Raw genomic sequence first — 19695 nt, forward strand, 5'->3', positions numbered from 1 at the left:
TCATTATCATTTGTTTCCATGAATTTTTTCAATTCTTCTTTAATTTCCTGGTTGACCCATTCATTTTTTAGAAGGATGCTGTTTAGTCCCCATGTATTTGCGTTCTTTCCAAATTTCCTCTTGTGATTGAGTTCGAGCTTCAGAGCATTGTGGTCTGAAAATATGCAGGGAATGATCTCGATCTTTTGGTACCGATTGAGACCTGATTTATGACCCAGGATGTGGTCTATTCTGGAGAATGTTCCATGTGCACTAGAGAAGAATGTATATTCTGTTGCTTTGGGATGGAATGTTCTGAATAGATCTGTGATGTCCATCTGGTCCAGTGTGTCATTTAAGGCCTTTATTTCCTTGTTGATCTTTTGCTTAGATGATCTGTCCATTTCAGTGAGGGGAGTGTTAAAGTCCCCTGCTATTATTGTATTACTGTCGATGTATTTCTTTGATTTTGTTATTAATTGGTTTATATAGTTGGCTGCTCCCATGTTAGGGGCATAGATATTTAAGATTGTTAGATCTTCTTGTTGGACAGACCCTTTGAGTATGATATAGTATCCTTCCTCATCTCTTATTAGAGTCTTTGGCTTAAAATCTAATTGATCTGATATAAGGATTGCTACCCCAGCTTTCTTCTGATGTCCATTAGCATGGTACATTGTTTTCCACCCCCTCACTTTAAATCTGGAGGTGTCTTCGGGTCTAAAATGAGTTTCTTGTAGGCAGCATATTGATGGGTTTTGTTTTTTTATCCATTCTGATACCCTGTGTCTTTTGATTGGGGCATTTAGCCCATTAACATTCAGGGTAACTATTGAGAGATATGAATTTAGTGCCATTGTATTGCCTGTAAGGTGACTATTACTGTATATTGTCTCTGTTTCTTTCTGATCTACTACTTTTAGGGTCTCTCTTTGCTTAGAGGACCCCTTTCAATATTTCCTGTAGAGCTGGTTTGGTGTTTGCAAATTCTTTCAGCTTTTGTTTGTCCTGGAAGCTCTTTATCTCTCCTTCTATTTTCAATGATAGCCTAGCCGGATATAGTATTCTTGGCTGCATGTTTTTCTCGTTTAGTGCTCTGAATATATCATGCCAGTTCTTTCTGGCCTGCCAGGTCTCTGTGGATAGGTCCACTGCCAATCTAATGTTTTTACCCTTGTATGTTACAGACTTCTTTTCCCGGGCTGCTTTCAGGATTTTCTCTTTGTCGCTAAGACTTGTAAATTTTACTATCAGGTGACGAGGTGTGGACCTATTTTTATTGATTTTGAGGGGCGTTCTTAGCATTTCCTGGATTTTGATGTTTGTTCCCTTTGCCATATTAGGGAAATTCTCTCCAATATACCTTCTGCTCCCCTCTCTCTTTCTTCTTCTTCTGGAATCCCAATTATTCTAATGTTGTGTCGTCTTCTGGTGTCACTTATCTCTCGAATTCTCTCCTCGTGGTCCAGTATTTGTTTGTCTCTCTTTCGCTCAGCTTCTTTATTCTCTGTCATTTGGTCTTCTATGTCACTAATTCTTTCTTCTGCCTCATTTATCCTGGCAGTGAGAGCTTCCATTTTTGATTGCACCTCATGAATAGCTTTTTTGATTTCAACTTGGTTAGATTTTAGTTCTTTTATTTCTCCAGAAAGGGCTTTTATCTCTCCGGAGAGGGTTTCTCTAATATCTTCTATGCCTTTTTCGAGCCCGGCTAGAACCTTGAGAATTGTCATTCTGAACTCTAGATCTGTCATGTTACCTATGTCCGTATTGATTAGGTCTCCAGCCTTCGGTACGGCCTCTTGTTCTTTTTTTTGAGGTGAGTTTTTCCGCCTTGTCATTTTGTCCAGATAAGATTTGCTTTCTCCTGCTGTGGAATTCCGCTGTTCTTGGTGAGCGAAGTTGGTTTTGGATGGGTTTCTTGTTGATCTTCTGGGGGAGGGGCCTGTTGTAGTGATTCTCAAGTGTCTTTGCCGCAGGCGGAATTGTACCGCCCCTGCCAGGGGCCGGGCTAAGGAATCCGCTCGGGTTTGCTTTCGGGAGCTTTTGTTCCCTCAGCGCTTTCCGTAGAGTTCTGGAGGATGGGAATGAAGATGGCGGCCTCCCAATCTCTCGGCCCGGAAGAGCCGAGAGCTTGGGGTTCCGCTCCTCAGTGCGCTCTCAGAGCAAAGCACCCAACAGCCCCGCCTCCCTGGCTTGCGGTCGCGCCTCCAGGAAAGCAGTCAATTGCTGGAGCTGGAGAAAAGCGCTGGGTCGCTTTTGCCTCTGTGGCCTCCGGCCGCGCTCCGAGCCCACCCAGCCTGCGACCGGCACAAGGTAACCCCGGGCTTAGAGCTCACTCCTCGGCTTTGTCGCTGTAGCCGGCTTCCCCGCTCTAATACCTGCGAGCTGTGCAGCACTCAGACACCCCCAGTCCTTCTGTGACCCCGCGGGACCTGGGGTTATGCTGACCCCGCCTGGGTTTCCCCCCGGTTTAGCCTCTGGAGCGATGTCTCCCAGTGGAGCCGACTTTTAAAAGTCCCGATTTTGTGCTCCGTCACTCCGCCGCTTGCCGGGTGCCGGCCCCTCCCCCCGGGGTCTATCTTCCCGTCGCTTTGGATTCACTTCTCCGCAGGTCCTACCTTTCAGAAAGTGATCGATTTTCTGTTTCTGGAATTGTTGCTCTTCTTCTCTTTGATTTCCCGTTGGATTTGTAGGTGTTCACAATGGTTAGATAAGCTATCTAGCTGATCTCCTGCTACCTGATGTCGTCTCAGCCTGCTACTTCTCCGCCATCTTGACTCCTCAACCCTGTGTGTGTGTATTTTAACTCCACCTTACAGTTCCTTCTACTTGCTCACTCTACTCGCCCCTCTGACCTCCTTGCTGCATCTGGCATATTCCTGGCATACACTGACCTCAGAGCACGTGCTGTTTCCTCTAACAGGAAAGCTCTTGCCCAGACACCTACATGGAGCCTTCCCTTATCTCTCGTCATCTTTTCTGTGATGCCTTCCCTGATTATCCTATTTAGAATTGCAGCTCTTGGGCGCCTGGGTGGCTCAGTGGGTTGAGCCGCTGCCTTCGGCTCGGGTCATGATCTCAGGGTCCTGGGATTGAGTCCCGTGTCGGGTTCTCTGCTCAGCGGGGAGCCTGCTTCCCTCTCTCTCTCTCTCTGCCTGCCTCTCTGCCTGCTTGTGATCTCTGTCAAATAAATAAAATCTTAAAAAATATATACCAAAAAAATAAGTTTAAAAAAAAAAAAAGGAATTGCAGCTCTTCCCATCTCAAACCACTCCAGGCTCTCGAATTCCCCCTTCCTCCTATATTTTCTAACATTAACACTCTCTAACATGCTACATCACTTCCTTATTTGTCTTGTTTCATGTTTATCTCCCTGCTAGAGTATAAACCACAAACACATATTTTTATCTTTTAGCTTACTACCCATATATCTAGCACTAAAAACCTGGCACACGGTACTCACTCCTTAGATATTTATGAATGGATGAAACTTCATGGGAAAACAAGAAACTAAAGTAGGTCACCCTGCAGCTAGAACTTGATGCACAATGTAGTAAGGTAGAAAGAGAGAAAATAGAATTACACCTTTATACAGCAGAGATACCAACCTCAAGTTGGCAATAAGATCAGCCCATGCAACTGCAGCTGTTTGAAAGCTTCTTGGGCATCAAGGTATCTCAGAGTGAATAAAGATTAAACCCTAGTTACTTCTAATCTAGTCAGTGCAATCTGTTATGTACGAAAAGGAAGAAAGGGCCAAGAACTTAGATAAAAAAACTTTGACAAACTAAGGTCCACACAGAATTTCAGATATTAAAAGTTAATAATACTCAGCACAAAGGCTGTTGTTAGCTTAATAATTGTGCTTTTAGCAATTCTAAATATCACAGGAGTGTGGGACTTGTAATTAGCTAATGTTAGCTACTGAAGATTTGGCAAGGAACAGAATCTTGACAGTTTTTACACATAAGAATAGCACTTCTAATATGAGAGCTCTCTTAGAATAAGAGCAGTGCTCTTGAACATACACAAACAACAGCCTGATCTCTCAGCCATGTCTCTTGTCTGTCATAGTACCTATATTTTGAAGATTCTTTGTAGACATCTGGAAAAAGACTTCAAGAGCTCCAGGTTGTCTGGCACTAGGACTGAGCAACGAAAAGCTCATACTATGAAGGCAAGTATTAGTTTCATGACTTTGAGGGAAGAGTATAATCTTCTAAACTTCATTTCCCATCTATAATATGGAAATAATAAAGCTAACTTTTTCACTGGGTTATGGAAATTAAATAAGATATAGTAGCTATTATATAAACATTAACTATACTACAGCCATTGGAACATATAAATATAAACATAGAAATAATATAATGGGGCACCTGGATGTCTCAGGAGGTTAAGCAACCAACTCTTACTTCAGCTCAGGTCATGATTTCAGTGTCATGAAAGCAAGCCCCGTGATGGGCTCCATGCTCAGCAGAGTCTGCTTGAGATACTCTCTCTCTCTCTCTCTCTTGCTCCCTGTGTCCCTCCCACTACTCATGCTTGTTCTCCCTCTAAAACAAATCAATAAAATCTTTTTAAAAATAATATAATGATTAGGATTAACCTAAATGAGTAAATATGACATAATTTGTGTTTGCATTTCATGTCCCAAAATCTTTTTTGCCCCTTTCTTCCACTCTCCCATTCTTTCTCCCTTGAATATCCTCATTTTCACATATTTACAGTATTCACATATTTACTCTACCCTCTGATTTCAATCCTAAGGAAATGATCTCATAAATGAAAATCTAAAAAGTGTAATTTTTTTCCAAAGTACTAACTCTTAAAGAGATTATTCTCTAATTGTGGAAATTAAGCAATTTATAAAAAGTAGCAACAATAATTTTTCTAGCATCAGGAAACCACAACAAATGTGATTTCAACTCAATCATTTTCTTCAACTGATCAGCAATATATTGAATACCTGCTATGTGACAGGCAGTGTTAAGTAGTGAGTATACAGCAGTGAGCAAAGAGATATGGTTCAGACCTCCCAAAGTTTACAATCTAGTAGAAACAGACATAAAATATGTTAGTAGCTACATAATTACAGAATATTAGTGCAAGGTGATCGAGTTCCATGGAGATAACAGGCAGGGTATGATGATAGAAAACAAAGTACTTAAATGGAAAAGTTAGTGGAAGCTTGTCTGCAGAATTATTATTAGTTAAGTTGAGACATGAAAAATGAGAGAGCATCAGTCATACCACAAAACTAAGGAAAAAACATTCCACGTGGTGGCAAAGCTCTAAGGTAGGAAAAGAGTTTGGAGTTTTCTAGAAAGTAAAGATGCTAGTGTAGCTGGATCATAGTTAAGAAGGATGTGAATAGTTCAAGGTAAAGTTGGTCAATCTTTTGTATCATGTAGGACATTATAAGGAGCTTGGATTTTTATTTTATGTACAATGAGGACTTTAAAGGATTTTTAAAAGCATGATGTGACTTAGTTTACAGTTTTCAAAGTTCACAACAATGCTATATAATGAACGATTATGGTGGGATAAAGGAAGAAGCAAAGAGGAATCATGGAGATCAGTTAGGAGACTATTACAAGAATCTCAGTGAAAGATGACTGTACCCTCAATGGGATCACGGAGTAGAGATGATGAGAAATGAATGGATTGAAGGTATAATATGGAGGTGTAATCTATGTTTTGCTGAAGGACTGGGTGTTGGTCATGAAGAAGGAGAAATCAGAAATGACTTCTAGGTTTTAAGTTTGAGCAACTTGTGGTTGGTGATATATACTGAGATGGGAAAAGAAGAGTTTTCATAGAAGGTAGAGTTCTCATTTGGATATATTAAGTTTAAGACAACTGTGAATCAACTAAGGAGAGAGATCCAAAAGCTAGCTAGAGAAGGATTCCACATACAACCAAAATAGAACAACAAAATAACCTAACGAATACATAAAAGAACTGTTTTCAAGACCCTTGATATCAGGCAACAGGAGAGTAATCCCTACAATACAGGAAATATATGAGGTAAGTCTTAAGATGATCTTACTTAAATCCCCAAGAGAGTTCCCACAAGGTGGCACAGGGAAGGGAAATCTGGTAGATGCCCTAAGTGGATCAAATGAAGCTAAGAGTCCAGGAAAATCAAGAAGGCTAGAGTTCACAGGACAAAAAACTGAAGCAAAGACAGCAGCACTGAGAGAGAATTCTGGAAATCTACAGAGAATTCCTTTATTCAGTAGAGCACTGACCATCACATGCATTTGAAGAAACTACGTGAGCACTGAGAAAGAACCACCTAAAGGCTGAGAGGTAATTTAACTTAGAGTTTACATGGGCTGGGAACAGTCCTGTATACAACAGCCAGACTGGAAAATAATGATTTATGGGGCATTAGGTAAGTACTCAGAAATATCTTGCTATAGTAATGGTCATTACCCTCAACAGTACTCTGATCCCATCTAATAAATCTTTAAAGATTTAAAAGAATCAAATATTTTCCAAATAAAGCTCAAAATTATTTATAGGAATAAAAAAAATCTAACATAAACAAGGTAAAATTTACAATGCCTGGCATCAATTCAAAAATTAACAGGCATGCAAAGCACCAGAAAAGTCTCACCCATCATAAGGAAAAAAATAAAAATAAAACCAATCAATGAAACTAACCTAAAAATGACACAGATGATAGAATTAGCAGTCAAGAATATTAAAATGATTATTATAGAATTTTTTTCCATTTTTTCAAAAACCCAAGGAGAGACATGGAAGATACAATAAAATACAAAATTTCTGGAGATGAAAACTACAATGTCTGTGATGAAAAATATATTGAATTGTATGAACAGAAGGTTAGTCTTTGCAAAAGAAAAGGCTCAGTGGACTGAAAAACATGGCAACTAATAAGAATCATGAAAATGAAGGAATGAGAAAAAAAGAGAATCACAAAATAAACAGAGTTTCACTGAGGTCATTCTAAAATTCATATGGAAATGAAAAGACCTAGAAAAGCCAAAACACCTTTGGGGGTAAAATGTTGTAAGAGTAACACTACCTGTTTTCAATATGATATAAACTACTTAATGAAAGTAGTGTCATATTGGCATGAAAATAAATAGGTCAATGAAACAGAATAGGGTCCAGAAATAGATCTACACATGGACAGACAGGGTTTTTTTTTTTGTTTTTTTTTTTACAAAGGTGAAAAGGCATCTCATTTGAGAAAGGATGATCCTTCAAAAAGTGGTCCCATGCATATGTAGAAACTAGATATCCATATGCAGAAAAATGAACTTTGATCCATACTTTATACCAAAAAGGAAAAAAAATTCAAAACAGACCCTACACTTAAATGTAGAACATACCATTATAAAACTTCTGGAAGCAAATATAGGAGAAAATTGTTGTGACTCTGGTTTAGGCAAATATTTTAAAAATATGACACCAAAAGTATAAAAATAAAAAACAACTGCTCTTTGAAAGACACTGTTGAGAATGAAAACACAAGCCACAGACTGGGAAAAAGTATTTGCAAATCATATATCTGGTAATGGACTTGTATCTCAGTAAGATACAACCCAATTAAAAAATAAGCAAAAGATGTAAACAGATACTTCACCAAAAGTGATATACCTGTAGGAAATAAACACAGAAAAGACACTCAACATCATGTTACTAGGAATATGCAAATTAAAACTACAATGAGGTAACAGTACACACATATTAGATTTAAAATTAAACACTGACCATACCAAGTGTTGACAAGTATGAGGAATAACTAGATCTCTCATACCCTGGTGGTGGGATTAAAAATGGCACAACTGCAGGGCGCCTGGGTGGCTCAGTGGATTAAAGCCTCTGCCTTCAGCTCAGGTCATGATCCCAGGGTCCTGGGATTGAGCCCTGCGCAGTCTCTCTCAGCGTCTCTGCTCAGCAGGGAAGCTGCTTCCCTTCCTCTCTCTCTGCCTAACTCTGCCTACTTGTGATCTCCATCTGTCAAATAAATAAATAAAATCTTTTAAAAAAAAAATGGTATGACCGCATTAGAAATCAGTTCGGCGGCTTCCCCCAATTTTTAACATACACCTACCATGTGATCCAGCCATTCCAACCCTCAGTATTTACCCAAGATCAGTTAAAACGTATGTCCATACCAAGGCTTATGCAAATATGTATAGCAGTTTTATTTGTAACAGGCAAAATTTGGACCAACTCAAATACCCATCAGTAGGTGAATGGATATTTATACAATGGAAAACCAGTACAATGGAATACTACTGTTGAGCAATAAAAAGCAATGAACTATTGGTAAATGCAGCAACATGGATGAATCAGAGTAATCAATATGCGTGAAAAAAACGCCAGATTAAAAAAAAAAAAGATTGAAAAATTTATTTCAAATAGCTCTTTAAAGTAACCTTGCTTATTTGTGCCTTGTCATTTTAAAGCTACAGCCCTGAAACCTTTTAAATGCTAAAGGATCGTTCCACTGTTTATACTGAATCACTGTATTTGTGTAAGATTCTAGAATATGTAAACCAACATACAGTGACAAAACAGGTATTTGGTCACCAGAGGACTAGTGAGGGGGTGGGGGAAAATGCATGAGGAAGTTTTGGGAGGGATCATTATAGTCATTATTTTATTTGTGGTGCTGGTTTCATGGGCAAATACATATGTCAAAACTTAGCAAATTATACATTTTAAATATGGGCCATTTATTGCATGCCAATTATTATTTCTTGATTAAGCTGTGAGAAGAAAAAGGAGGAGATGCAGGAGGACAAGGAGGAAAAGGAAGCAGACAATGAGTTTGGCACAGCAGTGTTTGCTGCAGATACAGACATGGTAGTCATTAGTGTGTAGACGATACTCCAAACCTTGGGAACAAATGAAGCCCAACAGGGAAGGAGTACTCCCAAGAGAGATGGGGACCTAGGATACTGCCTTAAGAAAAACCAAAAGTTAGATGTTTAGGAGGCAGAAGCTCCTGACACACTTTGTTTTTTTAAGTTGCTTAAATCCAGCCAATATCAAGTTTGAAGCATCTCATCATTACACAGGCTGAACTGGTAGGAATACAGACTTATTTAAGAGAATGAGAACTTAACCGTTCTTGTGTCTTTTTACATGTGTTCCTTTTTGTTAGTCCCTAGTATTTATTTAACACGACTATTACTGATCTTAATTTACAGAAGTTGTCTTTTGTTCCCCCCCAATGTTATTTTCAGAAGTTCAATTCGAAACTCTCCATTATAGAGAAAATATTTTCTTATATTTCTATGACACATGCTAGCATATTTTTTAAAGGATTTATTTCTTTATTTTGAGAGAGAGAGAAAGAGAGAGTGCACGCACAGAGGGGTGGAGTGGCAGAGGAAGAAGGAGAAAGAATACTAAGCAGACTCCACACTGAACACAGAGTTCAGCTTGGGGCTCTATATCATGACCCTGAGATCATGATCTGAGCTGCAAACAAGAGTCAGTGCTGTAACTAACTGTGCCATCCAGGCACCCCTGAAACATGCTAGCATATTCTGAAGATAAAATGCATTTTAATTTAATGTTGAACTAAGAGCATTATACTTGTCATGTATCATCAACAGAGTACTGATACAAAGTATTCACAGAAACAGAAAGTGTGAACATTGTCATAAGTGTCAGTGTATCCTAAATTAAGCTCATTAGAGTTCATAAATAAATAAATTTTGTGCTTAAGCTTAATATAATTTATGTCAAGTGACTTAAATTAACCTTTTCTATTTTGTTCATTTCTATTTTGTTATATTAAAGCAAAAGCCCTGAGACCTTCTAGATGAAATCTTCATATTTTTATCAGAATTGGAATTTTATTGCCAGGAACAAAAAAATCCAATGCACCTCTTCCCTCAGTCTTCTCTCTATCTCATCCTATTCACGCTACTTCTTCCTCCCTATCACCAGATATTTCTGCAGGTGTTGCTTGTGGCCTGTGGCTTCACTTCCCAGTCCTCTCAGCTCTTCTGAAACTGCTCTCTGGAAGCCCCGTGAAGTCTCAGGCACCAGCTTCCCTGAGCTTGCTTGTCTGTTCTCCCTGCTCTCCCGTTCCTAAGCTTGTTGCAACACTTGACACTATAGATGGCTCCAATCTTCTCACAACTCCCTTCATCCTTCTGGGATCCCACCTTTCTGTGCTGGCTATTCCTTTTCAGTTTCTGAGTCTTTCCTTCTCAGCTTAAATTTTGAATCAGCAGGCTGCTATTTTGTACCCTTTTCTTTATCTTCCCTCTTCCTGGACAATCTTATCCCCGTCCACGTTTCTCCCTCCAGCTTCATAAGTTATGTGTATTTCCATGAAAGAAAGACTGTTCTCTCTCTTGGAGCTAGAAACACTCTTGCCCAGCCCAGCTGCTTGGCTAATACATACTGGATCTGGAAGATGCAGATCAAGACAGTATATTATTTTTAATGGCTTAGAAGTCATGTCCACTCAACAATAAGCAAGTCTGTTAGCAAAGGATAAACTTCACTAAATACAGGTTCCCCCACTACCTGAAAGTAGAGTGTGCCCATGAAATTTTATAAGCCAGAATGGAGAAAAGGCAAAGATGCAATTACTACTAATTTATAGGGGAAAGATTCTGAGCATTCCCAGACCCCCCCAGAAAACCTCTCTTAGGCCACATCTTACTGATGGAACCACAAAAAAAAAAAAAATCTAGATAAAGTCAGATACTCTCAGACACAGTTCAAAGCTATGGCATCTTGACGCGGAGATGTTGGGTGTGGTTCCTGAAGAAGCTGGTGGGGTCGCTCTCGCAGCTGGGGTAAACACTGCCTCTACCTATCCTGCCTCACTCGGTGCAAAACAAACGCTGAATGCTATTTTTGTTTCTTGCTTTTTTTTTTTTTTTTGGTAAAAGCAAAAATTCCTTTCGGATTTCTCTCAGTGAAAACAGATACAATGTATATCTTAAGTAAAAGCAAAGCACCACAAACCATTCAAAATAATAAATATAATAAACTAATAGTCACAGGGCAAGTGACAATCAGACAATCTGTTCCAATTCCTAACACATTTACTTGGGGGGGGTTCAGAAAAAAAGAAAAGCAAATATAAACTTGTGGTTGTTGGTTACGGAGCAATACATAAAAATTGTGGGGGAAAGCTCTAGAAAGTAAAATACAAGAAAGGATTTGAACTTTCTCGTGGCCAAGAGCCAGGGCTCATTTTACATGAATCTTACAGACATCCTGTCTAGTTGAAAGTAAACAAAAGAAAATGAAGGTATAATCTGCAACCAGAGATTACAGCATTATGCTGAAGCCCAGAGAAGCTCTATTCCTCACATTAGGGACTTGTCACTTGTCACTGTCCTAGATGAAGCCAACTTAACATGCTGACTCTTGCAGCATCATCCACCCGGGACAAGGCCCAGATAGATCTACAATGAGATCCACTTTATTGGTTAGGGAACCCAAAGGATTTGCCCCAGAGGATTTGCAAAGTCTTTATTCACATAGATGCCACTAATGGAAGAATGTGTCTCATTGTCACAAAAGCAAATTGTTCTTCATTTCTATATAAAGTTATTCACTGAAGAAATTCGTCATCAAAATCAGTTTATGAATAATTTTGGTATATATAATTTGTATCCATATGTTCCACAATCATGTAAAATTAGCCTGCACAAAGTAATTATTTTTTCACTTCTTAGGAATACTTCCTTTGTATTTTCTAAATAAAATTCTAGTGTTTATAGCTGCCATTATCTGAAATTATATACTGACCTCAATCTTTCAATTTTCACCAGAATATTCTGTTTGTATTTAGTAAAGAGGAAAGTATGTGTGTGTATGTGTCAGTATAAAGAAAGAAAATATAAGAGAATGGAATTAAGAGATGGTATAGAAATTAAACATTTATGCAAATTAATTTTATAATAAAATAATGTGTCGATCATAAAATAAAACATTAAAAGTTTTACTCCACTCAGTAAATTTTAGTTCTGAATTTTTTAAATGCTTATTTTCAAGATCTCCATATTCACAGGTTAAAATACTTACATATTGCTCATTATGTTCCTGGTAACCTATTTCTATTTTTTTAGTTTCATGATTTTCATATCTGAATCATGTTAAAACATTTAGTGAGCTCTCCAAGTGAAATTATTTCTCAACTTATTTCTCAGCACTTCCTATTGTTTCTAGAGTAGCAGATAACATCAGTACATATGTATAGTTAAAAGAAAGACATTCTGTTTATTATTCTTTGGTGACATTTTATTGGAAATGAATTATATTCATGTAGTTTTAACATGAGAACAGAAAATTATAAATCTTAGAAGAGACTAGAAATATGGAGTAGATAGGTCAATGACATTTATAAAGAATATTATCTTAAATAGCTGTCCATTAATATGCTTCTGAGCATATTGCTTGGCAGACACATTTATAATACAGGGAAGAGCTCGCTAAGCCTTTTATTTCAATTACTGTGAAGATTCTCCAGGGTGACTCTAGGTGTTCAGGATGAAAGGCCATTGTAGTTAGTCAATACATTTTCTGCTACTAATTTTCTCTACTATTTTCTCTACTAATAAGATTGAAGTACATTATTTAATTGTTTTAGGTTCCAAGATCTTAAAAAGGGTAAAGATGTTAGACTTTACAATGAAGCAAAACCCTAGGGTGCTAGAGGGTTCGCTCTATAGAAACAGGTCTTGTCAGGAGTCATTGAGCTGATGTCTAATATCTATACTGACTTTTATCAGAACACAAGTGGAACGACTGTAGCATGATAATACTGAAAGTGAGCTTCTCAGCTAATCAACACATGTAAACTTCCCCCATAATTCTAATAGCATGGGCTTTTATTCAAGTCTAGCTCATGAATCTTGAAAAGGACACTACAAAACCCCCCAACCCTTTCTTCCTCGTCCCCCATACAAACAGCTTTTCAGAGGAGTTAACTTAAAGCAACAGAAGGTGAAAGATCAATCATGAGACCACAGAAAGAGCAGCAGTCTGACCTACTGTCCTTTATATACTACTGATTTCCTCCAACATAACTTAAAAAAAAAAAAGGTGAAAAGGGTATTTCCATTTTTTTGATTTATTGATGTATTTCTTTTGAGTTTTGCTAGTTCACACAATCAAGAGACTTCTGTCCTAAGCAAGTGACTATCAAATTCCAGCATTTGCAGTGAAAGAAAACAATTACCAATAACTGCAATTAGTTGTTGGTTGATGATTATTAAGCATGCATGTTTGAAATTCAGAATTTTTACATGACGTTAGTCTATCGCCCCCTATATCTCTTAATATTATGTACTTTTTTTTTGAGAAAAAGAAAGAGTTGGGTTTTATAAATACGTTGACGGAAGAAACTGCTCAAGAAAACCTACGTCTCAGAAAAATATTGTTAGGAATTTTTTCTCAACTTCAGAATTTAAACATCTTTTTCTCCTCTCAGGAAAATAATTTTTGAACTAACTTAAAAATGTCCAAAATGGCTTGTGGCATGTGTTGGCCCAGTTTCTTTTTGTACTAGGATAATTTTTGATGTCTTTCTCAAGTTATACCATTGATGTTCATCTTTAAGACAGTAATAAGCTAGAAACTCTGTAAAGACAGAAGTAATAGTACACTTATATTGTAGCAAAACCATTTGTGTCTTTTAAAATCAGTCACTATGAAATGTTATCTTGCCTTCAGGGAGCCTAAGTTTAGAATTAGCATCCCTAAATTATTATATTTAAAGGGAAGACAAATGGATGAATGTAAACTGCCGTCCAATGTCAGTAAAAACGGGACACAATCCCATCCTTAGAGCTGGTAGAAAATACAATCAGACTAATAAATATAAAGCTCAGATGACTGAACCTTATGATAAAGGGGATATATCTCTTACCTGAAAATATGGGGGTTTTTTCCTGGTCATTAATTGTACTGTTAATGATTTAAACCATATATTTTGCCTCTGCTTTCTTGTATTTCTAAGGTAATGATGCTTTATTTTCAAAATGTTTATCATTTCTGGGGCACCTGGGTGGCTCAGTGAGCTAAAGCCTCTGCCTTCAGCTCGGGTCATGATCCCGGGGTCCTGGGATCGAGCCCCGAATCGGGCTCTCTGCTCAGGGGGGAGCCTGCTTCCTCCTCTCGCTCTGCCTGCCTCTCTGCCTACTTGCAGTCTCTGTCAAATAAATAAATAAACAAATAAACAAAAAATGTTTATCATTTCTATTTGATATTTTTTCCCAAAATTTCTGAGAGCTCCAGAAGTTCCCTGTATGTATGCAAAGGTATGCAAAGCACATTACCATTAATCAATGCTGTCATCCTCCCAGGTACACTTCCCTGGCTCAGGAGCCTTATGGGCCCTAGTGAACAGAAAAGGCCCAAGCAGTCAGGAATCAATTTCATAGTGTTTCTTCAGAACCCCCGAAAGGTGATAAGTAACAACTACAGAGCATCAAGGACTCCTTGCATGAAAAACAAAAGTACTCAGTAAAAGACAAATAGCTTTCTCAGAGAATGCAAGATTTCAAGTGATGGGCAAGGGCAAGACTTGAGTACACTTCCTGGAACCTCCACCAGAACATCAACACTGACTCCCAAAGGAGAGTACTGAACTGGGGTGAATCAGCCACCTGGTGTCGGAGCCTGACACTAAGCCTCGGTGGGAGTGGGGGTGGAGAAGGATGTGACTGAAGCTGGTGTGAAGCTGGATCCCATATTGGCAATCATTTTATTTGCCTTTCCTCCAACTTTTAGCCTTCTGGCTCCCTTTCTACATCCTGCAACAATCATCCTGTACACTCTTTCCTAGATAATCAACATTTACAACCTGGCGAGTGTGTTTCTGTACCCATTCCCATGAAATCATGTATAGATGTAAGGTTTGATCACTGGTTGGGGCCGTATTATATACACATTTCTGTTCCTGTACGTCTTCCTTAATACATTTTAGAAACCCCTCAATGATATAGCTCTAATTCATTCTTCTCAGGAGTTGGTAATACTTCACGTTATTGATATGTCACAATTCATCACCATTCTCTTAACTTTTGTTTACCTGTTCATTTGCTACTACAAAAAATTCATTCAGGCAACATGTCTTTATCAAATGCCCTCTAGGACCATCTAGTTTGACTCCAGGAACAGCAGTGAACAAAGTCCCCGCCCTCACAGAACATCCATTTAGAAGAGGGGATGGACAACGCTTTATTATGTAACATAATGTGATATTTTTCTAAAGCTAAATAAGGAAACAGAAGGTTACAGGAAATTACTTATTACTTTAAACACAGAGGTAGGGGGAAACCGCTCTCAGACAACTGATCAGAAACCTGAAAGGTCTGAGAGAGTAAACAAGGAGGAGTGTTAGGAGAAGAGCAATCAAGTAGACCGGACAGCACCAAGTCTCTGAAAGGAGAGCGCATGCACAGAGTGACAGAATAGAACAGGACAAAGGGTCTGAAGGGAGAGCATGCGCAGAGTGACTGAAGACAAAGGGCAACGCGGCAATGCCATTGTGACTGATGTGCAATGAGCACTAGGACGGAGGCAGACAAAGGCATCAGCAAGATATTGCGCCCAGGGCCCGGATGCTGTAGGGCGTGGTAGGCTATGGTAGGCACTTTAGAAAATGCCACAATAAACGTCACAGATCTTGCTAGATTGGTTTCCGAACAGGTTGTCACAATTGACATTTCTACAAGCTGTCTATAAGTATATGGTTCCCTGACACCAAGTGCAATTTTCTAACTTTTAATAATCTGATGTGTGTAAAGTAGTATCTTTTTTTAATTTTCATTTCCCCATCTGTTAGGGAAGTTGAACGCTTGCTTATTTCTGTTTAATAAGAAGGTAAAGAGTCCTTACTATGTGACATGCGCTGTTGTTAACACTTTACATGAATTTTCTCATTTAACAACCCAGTGTGATAGAAACCATTAGTTTACAGATGAGGAAACTAAAGCAGAAGGTAGTTAAGTAACTTGTGTAAGGTCTCATAACTAGGTAGTAGTGGGTTAGGAATTTAAATGTAGGCAGCCTGGCTCTATAGAGTCCACACAGCTGTTTGCCAGGCATTTGAGTTTGCTATTCTATAAAATCTGCTGATAACCTGAAAGAGTATTAGGAGAAGAGAAAATATGTACAGAAAAGCTATACACATGCAGACTCTTCTCCTTAGCTTATTATGCCCGTCAAACCCAAAGAGAGGTGTGGATATTAGAGCCACTGGTGAGAAATAGGACAGTTTCACTATGTGAACAACAGTATCATCTCAGGTTGAGAATAAAAATGAAATTCTGGTGTCATCTCAGGTCCACTGGCCTCTGTAGTAATAGATACCAGAGCCAGAACTGGAGACTTTAAATTGGCACAAATATAACACAAAGCTCCTGGCCAGGAGAGCTTGCTACAAGGCCCAAAACGTATCAACACAAGATAAAATTGTCTAGGTTGGTAGGAAATAGTCTTTGAAATATGCCAAAATGTTGACTTTCAAGTGTAATGATAATAAACTAGTTTATAGCAATAAAAATGTGTAAGATGTGTAAATATCCACACTGAAAGGACCCTTTGTAATTATCATTGTCCAGTCTTTACACAGAACCTCTGGATTTCTTTCTCACTTGATCTTCCTTACATTGTATGAGGAAGGAAAGGGGAAAAGTGGAAGCAGCCTGGAAAAAGCATAAAAGCCCCGAAGCTCAATGGGACACAGGGTCTTGAAGAACACAAACCACAAATAACCTGCCAAGTCTGTGTTCCTTTTTCATGAAAAAGAAGGTTTAAGGATGCCTTAGTAATCTAATACCGACGATATGGAAAAAAGAAATGATTTCAAACATTGAAACATACACAGCATTTTAAATGAGTATCAAACCCCCATTTAAAATAGCTACATACTCTGTGTTCACCAAAAGGAGAGTTAGAAAAATCTTAGACATGGTCTTGAATCCATCCCAAATTTACAACTCCTGATGTGGGAAGAAAAAGAGGATCCCTGCTGAGCAACAGGCCTGTATCTCTGTGGATCATTTCATAAGTTTAAATTTCCACTTTGGACTTAAAGACATACTTTCAGAATGAAACAGAAGAAATAAAACATCAGTTATATTTTCTAGTCCTATCATTTGACTTTTAAAATTCCAAACATCTTCCATCAAAAAAAATAACGCACTTCCTCCTGTCTAGACAACATAACCTGCTTCCTTCTCAGATACGCTACTTGGGACCCAGGCTCTGTCTTAATTCACTCACATCATCTTTAATTCCACCAAACCCAGGGCTATATGTCCCTTCCACACCCCAAAACTAGGGAACCCTGCAAAGTGGTGCTTATCATTCTTGAGCCAGTGCTTTCAGCAGATTCTGTTTTGAAAAGCATTTGTTCCTGTTTTGTTTTGTTTTAACTTACCTTGTGAAGTCTCATCCCTGTGACATCTGATGGTGGCTTTGGGTGTAGGCTAACTCGAAAAAAGAAAGCAAGTAGTGGTTAGGGAGGCGGCTTTCTGTGGAGCAGACAGGTTGAGCAATCTAACACAGAACGTGCTAAGTTCAGGTCAGCCACCAATTAGTAAAACTGAGAAGTCAACGGTAGTGTTTAACACTAGTCTGCTTAGTGTTACCACTACTTCCACACATGGAGTAGTGAAGCATTCTGACTGTGTAATTTTAACCACAGAGTTCTGCTTTTTTAAAATATTTCTTCCACCTTACCAAGACTTTTTATAATAGACTGTATTTTTGAGAAAGGAAGGCTTCTTCCTTCAAGATCTATTATCCAGGAACCACTCCATGCATGTCTTAGAATGCATCACTACTACGTCTTATAAGCACCTTCAGGACAGGATCCATCTCATATTTCTTTGCATTCCTCACAATACTAGCACAATGTGTTCCAAGGGGGTGAAGGTATGCATGCCTATGTCGTTTATTTGATCATCTACTCATCCACTTATTCACTCATCTAAATTATTAGATGTATGTATATTAAGCTTCTCTTCTTCATGCCCTGAGGATACAATCACAAATAAGACACAGTCCCTGCCCTGGAGGTCATAAAATCTGGCTGGGGAAAGAAAACTGAGCAAGTAACTGTGACCAGCATGTGAGAGGATAATAAAAGTTACTATAGACTATATTGGGCCCCAATGGGGAGATGAGCAATCTAACTGGGGGTGAAAGAATTGATCAAAGGAGATTTTTGAACTGTAAGAACACCACATGGGCATTTTCCATGCAAGGAAATGCATTCCCCACTGGAAGCCCAGCATATGCAAAGATCCAGAGGCACAATATAGTACAGTATGTTCTGAGAACAGCAGCCAGTTCATATTAATGCAGTATAGAGGATCCTGACCAGGGATGAGATGGAGACATTAACAAGATGATTTTTAACTTCAGGAGACATTTCTCTCACAATAAAAATAAATGGCAAGCGTATCCATGTAATACTTCTTCAGAAATATTTTAAAGATTGATCACTTAGAAGTGTTAATAAAATCTATCAAGGTGCTTTCAATAATATATATAGCTCATGCCCAAGGAGGAAAAAAAAAGGATATTAACAGAGTTTCACAATGGTGAATGTTCTAAATGCTAACTCATGAAATAGAAAGAGATTCTAAAATACTAATCCCTTTTGAAGAAAGTATATCCACTCCATTTTCATTTAACATAATGACTTAGACCTAAGAGAATTACAGCAGCTTTAATAGTATCTGGCACATGGTAGATACTCAACAAATAGATGTTAATGGAACTACCACATAGGGCTGCAATTAGCAAATAAAGAAACGCTTTGCTTTGCTTACTGAGACTGGCTCCCAGGCTGTAGCTGCTACCACTCCTTTGATAAGCAGTCTTTTTCCCTGGGATCCCTAGAGGCACCTTCACTAGGTCTCTTTTTGGTGCCTGCTCCTAACTAACCTTCCCTCTGTCCCACACAGAGCTGGAGATACTTGAAAATGTGGTCTCTAGGTGCGACTGGGAAGCTTTGAAGGAAATAGTCCTCGAGCTATGGGCCTTGGACATGCAAACCAAAGGAGCAGAGCTGCAGTTACCACCACCAACAGCAATTCAAACTATGCAAATCTAAAAGGGAAAAGCCTGGTCTCCGGGAAGCAGATAAACCATTTCTTCTGTGCTCTGATCTTTACTGTCTGATACTACATTGCTGGGGAGAGAAAAGAGGGGGCAGAGAAAGGACCCTGAAGGAAGTGCAGGAGAGAGAAGAAAGTTGTTAGGGAACAGGCGTACTATAACAGAAGGCAGTCTGACAGAGTGGTGCCAATTCTCAGGCCAGACCCAGATGCCATTTCAAACTCCAGAAATGCCTCTCTAGACACACCTGCCTCTCCTTAATTCACTCCTTGGTGTGCTGCCAATCACTCCCCCTCCCTTCTGTCCTCTTTAGAACCCCCTTTCCTTAGACTCCTCCCATCCCTTTGTTCAGCAACTACCCCACTACCCTCCTTTCATCAAAATGAATCCCTTAGAAACAATGAGATGAATGGGATTTTGGAAACCACCCAACACAAACCCCTTATTTCACATCTGAAGAATGGAAAAGACATATGAAGACAGGAAAAGTCTAACTTCTCCTCCAAAACCGTATTTCTGGAGTGTAGGAGAGATGAACCTCTGTCTCCTGACCACCTCCCTTCTTCCCCCCACCAAATTCAGGGCCATTCCACCATAAGAGGTTATCACTGC

At 38.8% G+C, this 19695-nt stretch overlaps 1 long non-coding RNA gene across 1 annotated transcript in view; it reads right to left on the bottom strand.

Moving 5' to 3' along the window:
* Window positions 1-17542, bottom strand: part of LOC308339327 — a 74625-nt gene extending 57083 nt beyond the window's left edge. Inside the window, exon 1 of the long non-coding RNA XR_013966494.1 lies at window positions 17396-17542. This is a non-coding gene — a long non-coding RNA (uncharacterized lncRNA). The remainder of the gene's footprint in view (window positions 1-17395) is intronic.
* Window positions 17543-19695: the final 2153 nt, after the last annotated feature.

The sequence above is a fragment of the Martes martes genome (assembly GCF_963455335.1).
Source record: "Martes martes genome assembly, chromosome: 3".
Taxonomy (NCBI): domain Eukaryota; kingdom Metazoa; phylum Chordata; class Mammalia; order Carnivora; family Mustelidae; genus Martes; species Martes martes.